This window comes from Pseudochaenichthys georgianus, chromosome 4 (genome assembly GCF_902827115.2).
Source record: "Pseudochaenichthys georgianus chromosome 4, fPseGeo1.2, whole genome shotgun sequence".
Classification (NCBI taxonomy): Eukaryota; Metazoa; Chordata; class Actinopteri; order Perciformes; family Channichthyidae; genus Pseudochaenichthys; species Pseudochaenichthys georgianus.
Genome location: NC_047506.1, coordinates 37,808,740 through 37,824,491, shown reverse-complemented (window position 1 = coordinate 37,824,491; position 15,752 = coordinate 37,808,740). Strand labels below are relative to the sequence as shown.

Sequence of the window (15,752 nt, the reverse complement as noted above, 5' to 3'; positions counted from 1 at the left end):
GCCTCCTCATCCGGAAGCTGACCGAGCAGACCCGAGCAGCAGTCGAGAGGAGCCGAGCGCATCCGCGAAGCACACGTCAGAGTTCCCGTTAGCCGGCAAATCTAAATATCTTCGGTCAAAATAATTTCCCTTTAGAGCAATACCGCTTCAGTTGCGCCACTTATGTGACAGACAAGAAGAGTATGTGACAGACAAGAATAGTCAACTCTAATGTCTAACACGTAATGTGGAGAAAGAGGTGTCCTGTATGGGTTGATTGTGCGTTGATCTGTTGGTAATGCCTCGGGCTTCCGGTGGGCATGTAAACAAATGCATAATGCTGCGCTATACTTTGTGGCCTCATCCAGTTGCATAGCGACACTTATTGTGTAGTTGTCTTTTAATAAGTAGGTAGTCCTATCATTAGCTAGAACTAGCTGGATCTGATCGATATGGACATAAACACGAGTGAAGTCTAATCTGACGGGAGAGAGAGATCAGCTGCTGCTGACGAGTCGAGACTCGACACGCAGCTCTGCATAAGCACATGCAGCGGTGAGCGGAACAAAACACACACTTCAGGTTAGAATATCACACGTAGCTATTTTAATTACCTCTCAAAACTACCTAAACTAGTTATAGATATGTTTAGTTTTACTGTCGGGTCACTCATTACTAGATCCGCGAGCTGCATGATACTGGCATAATAGATTGCCCGATCGGGCAACCAGCAGGTGAGGCTTCATTGCCCGAGCTAAATACTAGATGGCCCCGGGCCATCGGGCAGTCCTTAATGTCGAGTGCAATCCAGTGAGCCAGGGAGCTGGTTATTCTCTCAGACGTGGACTTACTTATCCTGGCCCTGAAACCAGTCATCTGGTTGAGTGTGGGTTGGGTCAGGGTGTGGTTCCTTGCACTCGGAGTCGGGCTAACGTCCACGCTAGCTGCTACATGCTTTGCATTTAGGTGATACTTTAGGCTTGATGTGCTGCGGTGATATGCAAATTCAAATGCATCCGTCCGTTTTTTAAAACAACATTTCCCATCCACGGGGCCGACCAAAGCGGTCTCATCAGCTTGTTCGTTCATGTTTGACTATTGATCACCGTGGTTTGTTGTTGTTTGAAGTCCCATGCTGAAGTCATGAACGTTAGTTGGTGCTCCAGTATAATCGGTACGCCTGAAACTCATCCAGTGAGAAACGTTCCGCTGTGCAAAAATAAGTGCGATTAAAGTGCGATTAAAATGCGTTAATTTTTTTAACGCGTTTTTGTGTAATTAATTAATCTTAATTAACGTGTTAAAGTCCCGGCCCTAAATATAACACATAAAAACAATAATGTACTCTTAATATTTTTTTCATCAAATATTATTTGAATATTTCAATAAAAATATGAAGAGTACATACTTTCATAGGGGGAAAGTAGAAGGTCTGTGATAGAAATATAGAATATAAAAAATCAAGAAGATACTATAAGTGATCTCTACAATAAAACAGTTTTGTGCAGGATGTACAAAGATATTAATATGAGGAGGTGCAAAACAGAAAAACGAATTAACCTTTATTTAAACATTAAATAACAGATTAAGGTCTTCTTTTAAATAAGAAAAAAACTTTGGGGGTATCTATCTACAGATAAATATTAAGCCTGACAAAGTACTTAACGTCTAATATATTGCTTTCCTGCAATGTTAACTATGTTGAAGCACTTATTTTAACTGATATTATACATATGAATTATACTCTTATGTATGTAGATAGAATAAGAAATGTGCAGAATATGAATATGTTTAATGGTGGAGGTACACACATATTGATAGATGTCTTGTAATGCACTGTTGAGGAACCTGTGACCCAAGTGTTTCATTCATTGCATAACTACACCGTAGTTGTGTATATGATATGTCAATAAACCTTTGAAAATCTTGAAAGGGATGTGCAAAATAGCCATAATATACAGTCTTTAATTAACTATTAGTAGAGAATAACGAGTAATGAATATACTTTATTACTCGTTTCCATTCATGTCAATTGCAGATACATGTTTAGTCTTCTCAAGCACCAACTATCAAATATCTCTCCTGATTTGACAATCACCTTACCTGAATTTTACTCAGGTGTAACTAAAGTCTGATTTAAGGGTTGTTTATATTTCACATAATTAATCAGAATCTGCAAAGTAACTCAAATAAATGCAGTGGAGTAAAAATACCAGGTTAACCTCTGAATTGTCTTGGAGTAGAATTACAAAGTAGCAATGAGCTGTCATGTGGGTATATATTAATGCTGCGCATTATGGACACAAGCGATGTTCACCCATTTATTAATTATATGTTTTACATTTGATAACACCAATGTGTTTAATACTGGCAACTTCTAATTGTGGGAAAAACCAAAACGTTCAGTAGAGACGTCCCATAGAACATTTTGCGAAACACAATAGCCAGCATGTGTAGTTCTGGGGGGGTGTTCGATTCCAGTTTTGGATAGTCTGGCGTGGTTTCGTTCCATTTCACACAGCTGTTTGACGCTCTGCGTAACCTTACGGGGACTGTAGTCCTAAACGATAGCTGGGGATTATGGGTAGTGTAGTGTCTTCGGCCATCCTAAACTCAGAAATGTTGACAATCGCAATGATGCTCGAAATGTCCGTTATAGGCCTACGTCTGTTTCCGGTTATTTTTATTTTGAAATTCAGTTCCTGACGGACACCAAAAAGCCCGAGATTATGGAATTAAACCAATAAATAAAAGCAAGGATAATTGTGTGTTATTGGTGAGTAAATAACAGTGTGTTATTTTGAAAAGAATAACGAATTAGAAGGAAAAAAATATTTAAAAATACAGATTTCCGTATTCTGAGGCTCTGAGCCCCATTTATTGTCTGAGCCCCATTTATTTTCCTCACAGACGGCAACACAAGTCCGAAATTATACGATTTCAAATAAAAGCAATAATTGTGGCTTGATATTGAGTAAGAACTTGTTTTTATGAACCACACAACCTCCGGTCTCCCACGACCCGACCGGAGAAAAAGACGTGCTGCAGGCAGTAGAAATACATTGCTTTTAAAATCGTGCTGTGCAACACGAAAAAAAGGGGCAAATCGTCTTTTTTTGGTCAAGTCTTTGGTCACGAGTCCAAGTCAAGTCTCAAGTCTCTAAAAAAATAAAAGTCTCATGTCTCTTCTGGTTGTAATAAGCCTTCTATTGTCTGCTGCTATCCAGTCTGTTAAGAATACTGCACAGCTATATCTAAGAAATTCAAAGCATTTACTGTGTTATTATCACTCCTATATCTATTAGCATACAGTATCAGTACTGATGAGTTGTTTGTTATATGATCACTTTAAACAGGCTATTGCAATGCAATATGAGGAAAACATCACACTTTAGCTAAATGCAAACAACTTATAAGCAAGACACTTCAGAATCAGAAATCAGTATCACAAATACTTTATTAATCCCCCGCAGGGAAACTGTTAAAAGTACTTAAAAGCGGGTAATGATTAACATTACCGACCTTTTTTATGTCATGTCAAGAGTTGGATGTCAACGCCACTCAACTCAAACAAGTGTGACAAGCAATTCACTAATCTTTTCAAATATTCAGTTACAAAGCTAGTAGCAAGCTAAGTTAACATTACATAGCTGATGCTGAGCTTAACATGTTTGCTAACCGTCCATGCGTTAATGTGACTGACCTCTCCGGGTGAATTTTCAAGTGCCTGATGAAATTCGACGTTGTTGCGCCAGCATCCTTGATTTTGATATTGCAGACTTTGCAGTGTGCGCTCCTTTTGTTGGTGCCGCCGGCGTTTTGTTCGAAGTTTTTGTAGTTGAACCTAATTACAAGCGGTACAGCCGCAGGTGTGCCGCCGGTCGCTATTGTGTTACTACGAGGTAGTAACAGAGGCGCGCACGTCTGCGTAATGAGCTCGGCTAAAATAACTGGATGGCCTACCTGCCTGTCAGCCTTCCATCTGGGCACAAACTGATCTCGTGCCCTCATTGGTCATGTGCGCGTTTGTGTGTGTTGGAGGAGGCGGGCTCTATAAGGAAGAAGCAGCCTCTAGCAGATTATCTCCGGTTGTGTATTTTCAAATTCTAGCGATCTCGAGCCGGTTTCTCTCAAATGTACCTACCCCACCTTTAATACGCCAAAAATAGAAAACACAATGATTGTTCACGAGTCCCAACACACGAGTCCAAGTCGAGTCTGAAGTCTTTTGGTCACGAGTCTAAGTCAAGTCTGAAGTCTCTGTGTGTGCGACTTAAGTGCGACTCGAGTTCGAGTCGCAGACTCGAGTCCCCATCTCTGGTGAACACGAATCAATAGATTAAAAATCGTGTTGGTGAACACCAAATGCCGTGAGACTGGGTTGTGTATCGATGTATAGAGATGTACTACAGCAAAAGTATTCTCCGCCGGGACTTCCTGCAACAACACCACGCCGTTATCTTGATTCTGATTGGCCAGAAGACATTATCAAAGATGTTCTATTGAGAAGACGATCACTACCTGACAAAAGTTTTCAAAACCGTTTCTAGTCTTCGGTATTTCCAGACAAGTGGCTACTGAAATCAATCTTACTAATTGCTGTCTGTGATTGCTTGTTTTGGCGTGAGAATAGTTTGGGCAGCGTGAGAGCGTGAGATTGAGAGTGAAAGCGTGTGTCACACGCCAGATGCGTGAGAGTTGGCAACCCTGATCTACACATTAACTTTTTAATGTGATCGTGCTACATCTACTAAAGATGGCTGCTTTGGATACACCAAAGACTTATTTTTCTGAAGCTGATACAATCAGTATTTTTTATTGGATATATTGGCCCACATTTAACAATGGATGAGATGATTACGTCGATAGTACAGGTGGCTAATAGTGATAAATCTTCAGATAATTATCATTCAATTATCCTCCTCAGCTTAGCGTAGCATTTTAGCTTTATGTAGTAGTTTTATGGCCCACAGCTATTTAGCCCCCTTACACCCACTTTTAGTGTCGTTTTTGGAAGCAGAACATATGCTTCTTATCACTATTGATGCTGTGTCTGGCTTTCATTAGCCAGAAATGTGTGTGTGTGTGTGTGTGTGTGTGTGTGTGTGTGTGTGTGTGTGTGTGTGTGTGTGTGTGTGTGTGTGTGTGTGGTGTGTGTGTGTGTGTGTGTGTGTGTGTGTGTGTGTGTGTGTGTGTGTGTGTGTGTGTGTGTGTGTGTGTGTGTGTGTGTGTGTGTGTGTGTGTGTGTGTGTGTGTGTGTGTGTGTGTGTGTGTGTGTGTGTGTGCACATGTGTTTGCACGCATATCATGTGTGTGTTATTGTTTAGGTGTGCAACAGCTACCCGATGGGTAGCAGAATGGAGAAAGCAACTTATTATATAGTTGTTTTAAAAAAAAATAATAATAATTACACTCTCAGAAAACATATCACCAAGCTACTGTACACATAATTTGATTAAAGGTTCTAAAATGACTTCCCAGCACTCTGGATCATCCCAGGGTCCATCTCTGTTGGGAGCCACCCAGTCTGGTCTGAACCATTAACAGCAGCTGCCTCCACCTCTTCAATTAGCACTCATTCTAACACTCACAGCAAATATGTGTCAGACAAGCCGACTCTAATCCTATCTACAGTATATCACACTGCCTCTGCTTCCCATGTTTTAGTATCCTTCATGTCCTCAAGGTCAGGAAATACATTTTGGTGGATTTAGCAACATGTAGTTCATGTAGTTCTCCATGTCCACTTGTCGCTGATGGTTGTGGTAGAGGAGCTGTAGATTTTTGCACTAACATCTGTAGCATGGTCAGTAGCACCGAGCAGCAGAGGTGGGGAGAGGCGGGGCTATGGCTTAATTGTTATCAGGAAATTATCGTATAGGACGTACACACGGAGCCGTTAGGCCCCCCTGAGCATTTCGTCCGCAGATCTACCCACCTTGGGACCCGTTACCGTTTGAGGGCTCTGTTTCCGCGGTTCCGTTACGACCTCGTGTGGACGAACCGTCCATACGATAGAGAACTGTATAGCAGATACAACCCGTTTCGTGTCAGTGTGGACGGGGCCTTAATTTGATTAAATATATGTTCCCCCCCCTCTCCCCCTTTTCTTTTTGTTACACCTTCACATGCTTCCGCTTAAATACAATTCATTACAATGTTAATTTAAGGTTGAGTTAAGTATTTCCATCAGTCTGAGTTGTCAACATATCAAGACGTTATCTTTCAATGTCACAGTCTTTTACCAAATCTTTTCATTTTGGTTGCTAGGATTAGGGTTAATCTAAGACTATGAATTTAGAGCATGTACCAACAACACACAGGGACCTCAAACTCACAGAGTAACATCGTTCACACCTGGAGGCTGCCAGAACAATACAGCATGTGCCGATGTGTGTCTGTGCAGTTAGGGATTAGGTGCCATGCAGAACCTGGATTTGAACCTGAGACTCTACCTTCACGAGACATCTTCTCCAACCTTGACTAATAGATTGTACTCATGGACTATCAGACAAAGAAACAAAAGCATCCAAAGGATAACATGTCCACAAACATAGTCCCAAAATGAAAATGATGTTCCCATACTAAGGAATCACAGTGTCAGTTACGATTACAGTTGTTCTTTTGCGTATCAAAAGTATTTTCCCAATCCAAGTCTTTGGAACATAAGGAGCTGGTTTAGTGGGTGGAAAAAAAACAGGACCCAGGAGACCGCTGCCCATGTGTTATATATTTTTAATTAAATTATGATTTAAATTGTTGTTCTCATTTATGAAGTTAACCGAATGTTTAATATTGTGACTTTTATCAATGAGAAAAATGTTTTTCCTCAACACATAATTATAATGCAGTTTAGTTGTATTGGAACGCACAATTGTAGGGGACAGTGCTTAATAAAATATTAGGTTTAGTGGATGAGATTAATAACCGATCTATTTCATTCATAACTCTTTCTCTAACAACTCTTCCATCAATTCTTGCCAAATCCAATTGTAAATGTAAAATTCAGTCAAACTTATGTTTGAATAACAGATTATGGTTGCGTACAAAGTTAATGGAAAGAAGCATAGACATGGATTCCTGAAATCCCCATGGATGAATAAAATGAACTGGATACAGCGTTGGAGGCGGGCCCTGTTTAATCATATGAGAGTTGCTCAGTGGCGCATGAAGCCCTAAATGGAGCAACTGTAGATTTAAAAAGTATCCGGATCTGGGCCTATAGTAAGTGCACACTAGGGCTGCAACAAACGACTAATTTGATAGTCGATTAATCGACTATTCGGACTATTATGCCTTGCACAATTTCTCAAACGCTCTTATTTAGCCATCAACTTTTAGATTTAGTTTGAGGTTGTTTTAGGCATGTGGAAACTAACAATGAAGACAATAAAGATGAATACTTGATTAAAAAATACATATTATTAAATTAACTAAACAAATTGTTTACAAAATGAACATTGCTTTTCATTTAAATTAAATAAATAATATTTCACATCAAAAGAAACAACAGTGTTTTAGCAAATAATAAATAATGTGATAACAGAATTGTAAACAGAATAGCTGAAACTTTAACAAAATAAATAACTCAGTTACCTCTAATCATTAACCCATGTTTGTATAATGTAGTTAACTCCGTGTGTTGCTGCTAGCATACATAACACCTGACGTGGAAACGTTACCCGTGGATGGGACTACAGAGCTGCTAGAAAGACAGTCGAACCCGGTGCATTTCTCCGTCTGGATGTGGTGCACTTTTGATAAATGTTTAGACAAATTGCTCGTGTTACCGCCCTTACCTGCTAAACTCTTATTGCACTTTTTGCAACGAGCATCGAGATGGGTAAAGTTTAACCACACCTCGGAGCGGCGTTCTCTCCGCCATCTCCGCAGTGTGTTGCTGCATGTAGCAGCCGCGTGTGTGTAAACTGCCACGCCCCCTCCCACACAGACCAGGGAGAGAGATCTCATCTGATCGAAAATACATCATCGACGCATTTGTTTGTCTTTTTACATATTATAAACGAGCTGGCCACACTAAGACTCCGATATAATGTTTTTGTATCAATAATACATGACATATATTTTGTAAATGTCTCCAGTACCAATAACGGTGTAGCTTAACGGCGCGTAAAACGCACGTGATGACGTCACCAACGAATCGACGACTGAATTAGTTGGCAACTAATTTGGTAATCGATTTTAATCGATAAGTCGATAGTTGTTGCACCCCTAGTGCACACTTCAACACAGTCTCACGGTACCACGTTACAATAAGACTAGGGGTTTACGAATAGTTTGTAATTAATTTATTAAATAGGTTTGTGAACACTTTATAAATCCTTAATAAGCTTTTATAAGACATGAGATAAACAGGGGCAACTGTGACCGGTTGCTTGCCAAATAGTGAGCCCACATTTATCTGTACTGCTGAGCCTTATTATAAATGGTTGTAACTCATTAATAAATGGCAACTATAAATGTTAGTAACTCGTAAATAAAATGGTCATAAAGAGATGCCAAGAAACATCAAGATGGAAGGGGGGAATCAACTCAGTGAACAACAGATACCAAGAGCCGCGTTCACACTGCGGTACTTTTCCCACAAAGGTTTCATGCGAACTTAGTTCATGCGAACTCTTTAGTTCTCATGAACTAAGTACAGATCGTGTTCACACCAGAAAAAGTCCCTGAGGGTGGATTACGCAAATGAACAGCCGCTGACGTCACTTCTTCTTCTTCTGCTTTGGGTTTACCGGCAGGCCGCAAACCACTTCACGGCGTATACTGCCGCCCAAAGTCCCCGGCCGGAAGTCCCCGGAGTTGGGGACTGGCTTCAGTAGAAGCTGCTGGGAGTCCCAGCAGCTTCTACTGAAGCCTTCCGAGTAAATCGCCAGAAGAACGCCGACACATCCTCATCTCCACCGCTCCCATTGTTTTATTTTTGTGTTGCCATAAGTTAGTCTCTCTGCGTTTCTGCGCTGGGCTAATGCTAATGCTAATAATGCTAATGCGAGGATAATAAAATGGCGGCTTCACAAAACTTTTTGGGGAGTTTTACGGGGCGTGGTTTGCAATTCGCCCAGCCAATCAGGAATATAGCTATTTTCTCAAAAAAGAGCCGCTCGAAAGTCCCTGCTCTCTAGCAGGGACTTTCGAGGGGGTAAAAAAGGTTCGCATGAACTACTTTTAGTACCGGCTCTTTTTGGTGGTGAACGCGCTCATGAACTAAGTTCACATGAACCTTTGTGGGAAAGTACCGCAGTGTGAACGCGGCTAAGGATGTTGGCTGATAAGGCTTAGTCATCTTGCCAAATAGTGAGCCTGTATAGGAATATATGTATTCCTATACATACATTCCTGTGTTAGAACTGGTTTATAAATGGTTCTTAATGATTAATAAAGTGTTACAACCTAAATAATAACCTAATTATAAACCCTTTATGAATCCTTTATAAGGGTAGTCTTATTGTAAAGTGGTACCCACATATTGATAGATGTCTTGTAATGCACTGTTGAGGAACCTGTGACCCAAGTTCTATTTCATCCCTACTGACCGCCAGAGGCGGTGCTTTAGCACTGGATATATCCATCGCACGCATGCGCAGTTCGAGTACCAATAACAACAAAGTCACCTGTGACACCGGCTACATAGGCCGGCGTCATCAGAGGATCTGTTCCTTTTCATCTTCTCGCTGTGCGAGAGTACCTCGGCTACATTCTTGTAGCCTATAGCGTTCAGGTTTGAACGTTTGATCTGAGGGATTTCTCTGCAAGCAGCTGGCCGCGTATAGCTTCGCGACTGACAGTCGGAGCTACGGGTTGTTAACGCGTCCTCCAGGAGCTGTGGCCGGCTGTTGCAGAGCCTCGACGGACAGGTTTGTGTCAACTTGTTGCTGGTGATGGTTGTGTCCCTGCACCCTCTCCCAGCTAAATTGTCCTGATTGCTGTCTTGTTTATTGTTTGGATTAGACCTTCTGGTGACAACAGTGTTTCCCGCTTCCTCTCCCATAAAGTTACCCTTATTATGCTCTTTTTGAAAGTTCTGCTTGTGGCGTTGTGCCCGAGCTATCATTAGCACTTTGAGTTCCCAGCTTTAGCTGCGTCTCTCGTTCAATTTAGTATGGAAAGCCCAGGGTGCCATATTTTGCCCCGTTTTTTGTTTAGATGCCGAGAGTAAGGTAAGTACTGGCCATAGTTACTACTGTAACTACGGGTCCTATGCCATGTACGGTTCTATGCGGGCTGTTCTCTTTCTTAGAAGCTAATTATCTGGTCTTAACATTTGTGTTTTGACTTGGGTCACTTGATTGTTAGCAGCAGCCGCTTGGCTAAACACCTTGCATGTACTGTTAAGCGTCATTAGTTAACTCAGCCGGTGAGGGCAGTGCTCTCTGTAACGTATGGTTTGATTGCAGTAACACTATATCGTTGTATTTACTGCTCCTAGTACTAGACTCCTAGCACTGGGATGAGTATATGCAGAGAACAATCTTCACTGTTTGTGCTGTGTGCTCTGCATGTGTGGCCATTTAAAGAGGATTTCATCCTCCAATATTATATTATCTAGTGTGCAGCCGTTTGGCTGACAATTTTAAAGCACCGGCCACAGCTACTACTGTAACTACGGTTCTATGCCGTGTAAGTACTGGCCATAGTTACTACTTTAACTACGGTTCTAAGCCGTGTAAGCACTGGCCCATGGTTACTACTGTAACTACGGCTCTGTGTTGTTTCTCTTCTTTAGAGGCTAATTATCTGGTCTTAATCATTTGTGTTATTTGACTTGATCTCGCTTGATTGTTAGCAGCAGCTGCTTGGCTAACGCCTTGCATGTACTGTTAAGCTTCATTATTTAATCCAACTAGATGAAGGCAGTGCTCTCGCTCCCGCTCCCTCTGCTAGTAACGTGGGTGTAGGTCATTAACACCCCTCTCTGTGTTCGGCGAGTAGGAAGATTGCTCTACTCTTGCCGTTCAGCAGGTAGCTGGTGAAGGCTGTGTTCTCGCACCGTTCGTTATGAACTAACCAGTGAAGGCAGTGCGTCACCCCCTCTCCTGGGGGGGATGGGGCCCCGCTCACTGCAGAGGAGGCTTCCCACTCCTCTGCTCTGAGCTCTCTGCAGGGCAGCCCTGCTACGCTTGCAGCTTCAGGTTTCGCAGGCCGACTCGGCTCAGGCTAGCGCCTTCATTGTGAAAAACACGAAACCATTGTACACAATGTAAACCAATCAATGTTGTGTAACTAACAAGGATAATCTGGTGTTTTTGAGTTGATGAGTAGTGCAGATATCACTGTAAAATCAATCGACAAGTAAGGAGAATACTTATTTCAGGGTGTAAAATTCTCCGTTATCCAATGGGAATGGACGCTCACATTGCCTTTAACTGCCGCCGACCATAGAGTGCATTTTACCACTTCCGGTTCCTTCGTCAAAAAAGCAATGCAATTTCTCCATAGGATTTTGGAAAATAGCTCGAAATAAGGTCTTTGGTTGACACACATTTAAGAGACGGATCACGTTTTGTTCTACGACATTAAATACATCAGCAGTGACCCCACTGGTGATTTTTGAAGAGTTTACGTGTCGTTTTTAACAAGTGGCTGAATAGGACTATGGAAGTTTGTCGAGGCCGTTTTACGTCATTACACCGAACACGTAAAACACTTCCGCTAACTTTGTTTGCCCTGTTCTCCGTGAAAGCAAGTACCTGCCTCCTGCAAACTGTTAAAACAAACGCTTCAACTTGTACGATTTTGAATCTGTAGTTTGAATATGGATCTTAAGTTGGCGTGACGTTGAAACAGCGACCCTGCTGTAGTTCGTTTATAGCATAACGTTAGCATTTTGCTTCTAGCGACTAGATATATGATTAGAAAATTATAAACGTAGGGTAAATATGGTGAAGATTATCCGGCTGAACAAAACGTGATCTGTCTCTTAATTGTGTGTCAACCACAGACCTTATTTCGAGCTATTTTCCAAAATCCTATGGAGAAAGTGCATTGCGTTTTTGTCGAAGGAACCGGAAGGAGTTTACTTCCGGGTTTTAGGACGCGTCACTGTGGCACTCCATTGACCGATTCAGTGCTTCCCTGAGCGTCAAATACCGCCGCCGATGGAGATACATTGCAATCAATTGAAGCTCTTTGCGTCCGTTCATAAGCTGAAGGAGCCCTCTGCACAACTGCACGCCAAAGGACCCTGACCAAGCGTCACTATTGGACTATCAGGGAGTAAGACTGTGTTGTTCTGAAGCCTCCAATCTCCCGCTATTGGCTTATTCGAATGAATGGAGAGGAGAAATAACTCTGGATTCAGCTTTAAGCACATTTTACAACTTTTAGACCCCTAATGATTTAAATAAGGGCTATTAAAGTGTGCGTACTGAGTGGCAGATTTAGTTATCTGTAATTAGTAATTATACGCTCTAAGTCAATTGGAAAAAGTCTTTCTGGGCCCAAATGACGTCACGGATTTGAGCGTAGTAGTACCACCGTTTGGCAACTACAGAGACTTGCTTCAACAGTTTACGGCGTGCATCCTGGGGGCTTGGAATTCCCTCTATTAAATAACAGTTTCAACTTGAGCCGAAAACTCTTTACAGGTTAGTTATATATAACAGCTACAGCAATATGGCTATCCCAAACAAACTCAGCAATAACACGATGAAATGTTTGTGGCGCAAAGAGTCAGTAGCAGTATCTAGTTTGTGTGTCCAGGGTGATTTTACAGTGAGTTAATTTAGCTGGTGTTACATTTTATAAGCTGTGTTACAGATCTTTGACTGAATGAACGGCTGGTCACACTCTCACTGTTTGCCCTGCAGTCCATCAGGTGGCAAAAGACAACTGCAGGCTAGAAACACATGCCCTCTAGATAACCTTCCAGAAACAGAACCATGACATCACTGCTGAGACACAGTGTTTGTATGTGTGTGGGTGTGGCAGGCATGCATATGAGTCTAACCCTGTCACACAGAGCAGCAGCACCTGTGCCTTCACCATGCCTCCGGACCATCGCGCCTTCCAAGAAATATGTGAGGTTTATGTGTCAGAGAGAAAATGGTCTAGAGTGTGTGTGTGTGTGTGTGTGTGTGTGGGTGTGTGTGTGTGGTGTGTGGGTGTGTGTGTGTGTGTGTGTGTGTGTGGTGTGGTGGGTGTGTGTGTGTGTGTGTGTGTGTGTGGTGTGGGTGGTGTGTGTGTGGTTGTGTGTGTGTGTGGGTGTGTGTGTGTGTGTGTGTGTGTGTGTGAGTGTGTCTGAGTATGCAGTAGGGGACAGTATGTGCGTACGTGTATACGGCAGAGCATGTATGACCACATCTGAAACATTCCTCTTGTGGTTCAAACAGCGCAAGACATGCTGCCCATGACCTTTAAACAGTTGTAAGAAAATAAATAGCTCTAGAGATGTTCCTTTGCCATTTTATAGGTCTTTAATTACACACACAGTAGTTATACATCATGTCAAAGTAATTGTCACTTCTCTGTTGGTTTCTTTCTAAATGCTTGTACAATCACCTTTTATGCTGTTTTTATAACTGTTGGTACAATAAGACATCCCCATAAATGCTGACTCAGCTAATCATTTAGATATCCATCATCCATTGACAGGTCAAAGGCCCTGTGTCTCAGACTTCTGACACCACAGTAGCACGGGTCGGACGTTCGGTAAGGCTGACAATGCAATCTGGATCCTGGCCCATCTACTCAAAAAAGTTCAAACGTTTTATGTATCATTCTATTTATAATTAGTAAGTAAGGGTTTGAATACCCATACGTTCAACATTTCAACATGTACCATCATTTAAAAGTTTTCCTAAAAATAAATACCCAATAATAAATAAACAACATTAAAGAAACAGAAAAAGATCAATCCAACAGCTGATGAAAAACAGTTGTCATCACATAATATTGTGCATCCCCTCACTCAAGCAACAATTGATTAACAATTAATAACAATTAACAATTAATAACTCTGTTATTTCTAATAGCCCTTTTTCATATTTATCATCTGGCAGTTATGCTAATCCCAATCCATTGCCTTTGAATTTGGAATACACCATATTTGTTGACACATGGTCATAAGAATTCCCCCAAAAAAGCAGAAAAACGCACCCTGTCTCCCTACCAAAATATGTTCACATACAATTAAAATGCATTGGAATTAAACATATGTTTTCCTGGTCACAGTTTAATGATAAGCTTGCAAATTGAAAGAAAACAACATCACTAAATATCTTGATAAAGATCATGGTTCTGGTCGAATTAAGTATTTTTGTTACTTTTTTTAAGTTATGGACATACATTTTAAAAGTTAGCAATGACAGGTAATTTCTCAGGTGTCTGTTTGATTTAAATATCCACCGCAACCTCCTAATCGACTTCACTCGACTGAATGGAAAAGTATGTGTGGTACAGAATCTTATACAAAATATCTTCCCCTTTAAAAACGACTTTGCCAATGCGTTTAAGTTGTCTAGGCACTACAGTTTTAGGAAACCAGACTGGACAAACACCGATTCCCATAATGAACTTTATGGCTAAAAAATACAGTTGCTTATGTAGATGTCCTGATGACACACAGCAACATTATTATCCCATGAGTTTATTTTCTACAGTATGGTTATAATCTTTCCCGTACCTTAAAGGAATAGTTTGGCATTTTTCACTTCTTGAAAAGAGTTACCCGAGCAGATTATTACCATGGTCATGTCTGAACATTAGGTTTAGGGCTCAAATGTTCTCCTCCCTGCCAACCACACCCCCTTCCACACAGCGGCTCCCTCCCACCTCCTGACAGATGCTAATGATGCTGACCTGGAGTCGGTGACGCTGCTGTTATAGATACCTCACACAGAGCAGTCAATACAGAGCCTCAAGGCTTCTTCCAAGACATCCAAGGTTTATTATTTACAAGTTTTCCTTATTTTGCTTTTTGCTCCAAAGTTACTTTGGAATATAACTTTTTTTAATAGATTTTGTCTATTAAAGTGCACCATTTACTAGATTTCTATCCTCAATAATGAAGGTTAAGCAGCTTGAAGTCTCACGCAGAAGTCAAAACCAACGTAGTAGCATTAAATATAAATAATAGATTGGAGAAGGATGGATCGTCTGACCTCAGTCAGAAATCAGGTGAGCTCCATTTCATCATCACTGTGCTCATACAGGAGTAAAGCTGTAACTACAGTTGTAGTACATTTGTTAGCTATTTATTTTCTAAACTATACTATTCTATACTGCACAATTCACACAAAGCGTTTGTTATTCATGCATTATTTTTGACACTGCTCTGAGGTCAAAGGTGTAAACCAGCATCCACGCAGAGCTGAATAATTACAATTAAAATTGCTGTCATTTTCTAGATATTAACTTTCAAACCTGGATTTGTCTTTTACACAATCACAAAATTGTTTCTTTAGATAATATAATGCAGTTGCCCTACAATACTAATGGTATACTTGACGTTCATCAATAATATTTAAAGTGGACCGATTATGCTATATCGGAAAAATATATTGTAGGGCCATAACTATACAAAACATGTCTGGTATTTTAAGCAAAACACTTCACAAACAGATCACCCATTGTAGCCATGCCTCATACTGCTCATACCCCTCTTGTGCAGCCAGTTAGGCACTCAGCTAACTCAGTAGTGTTTGTAGAAGTGAGATAAAATACTTTAACGGCCCCGGAAGTGGCTGTCAATACTTTCAGTCTTTTAAGGCTTATATGTTCTTTATGTTTAGTTGGGACAATCTAAAACTCCT

General features: G+C 41.1%; 1 protein-coding gene across 3 annotated transcripts in view; it reads left to right on the top strand.

Moving 5' to 3' along the window:
* Positions 1-15,752, top strand: part of s100p (S100 calcium binding protein P) — a 72,953-nt gene that overhangs the window by 5,679 nt on the left and 51,522 nt on the right. Inside the window, exon 1 of one of the 3 annotated variants that reach the window (XM_034081701.2) lies at positions 14,886-15,117. The exons of the other annotated variants lie outside the window; for them this stretch is intronic. The gene's annotated coding sequence lies outside the window, so the exon portion shown is untranslated. Of the gene's footprint in view, positions 1-14,885; positions 15,118-15,752 lie in introns of those variants that run through there. 3 annotated transcript variants of the gene reach the window in all.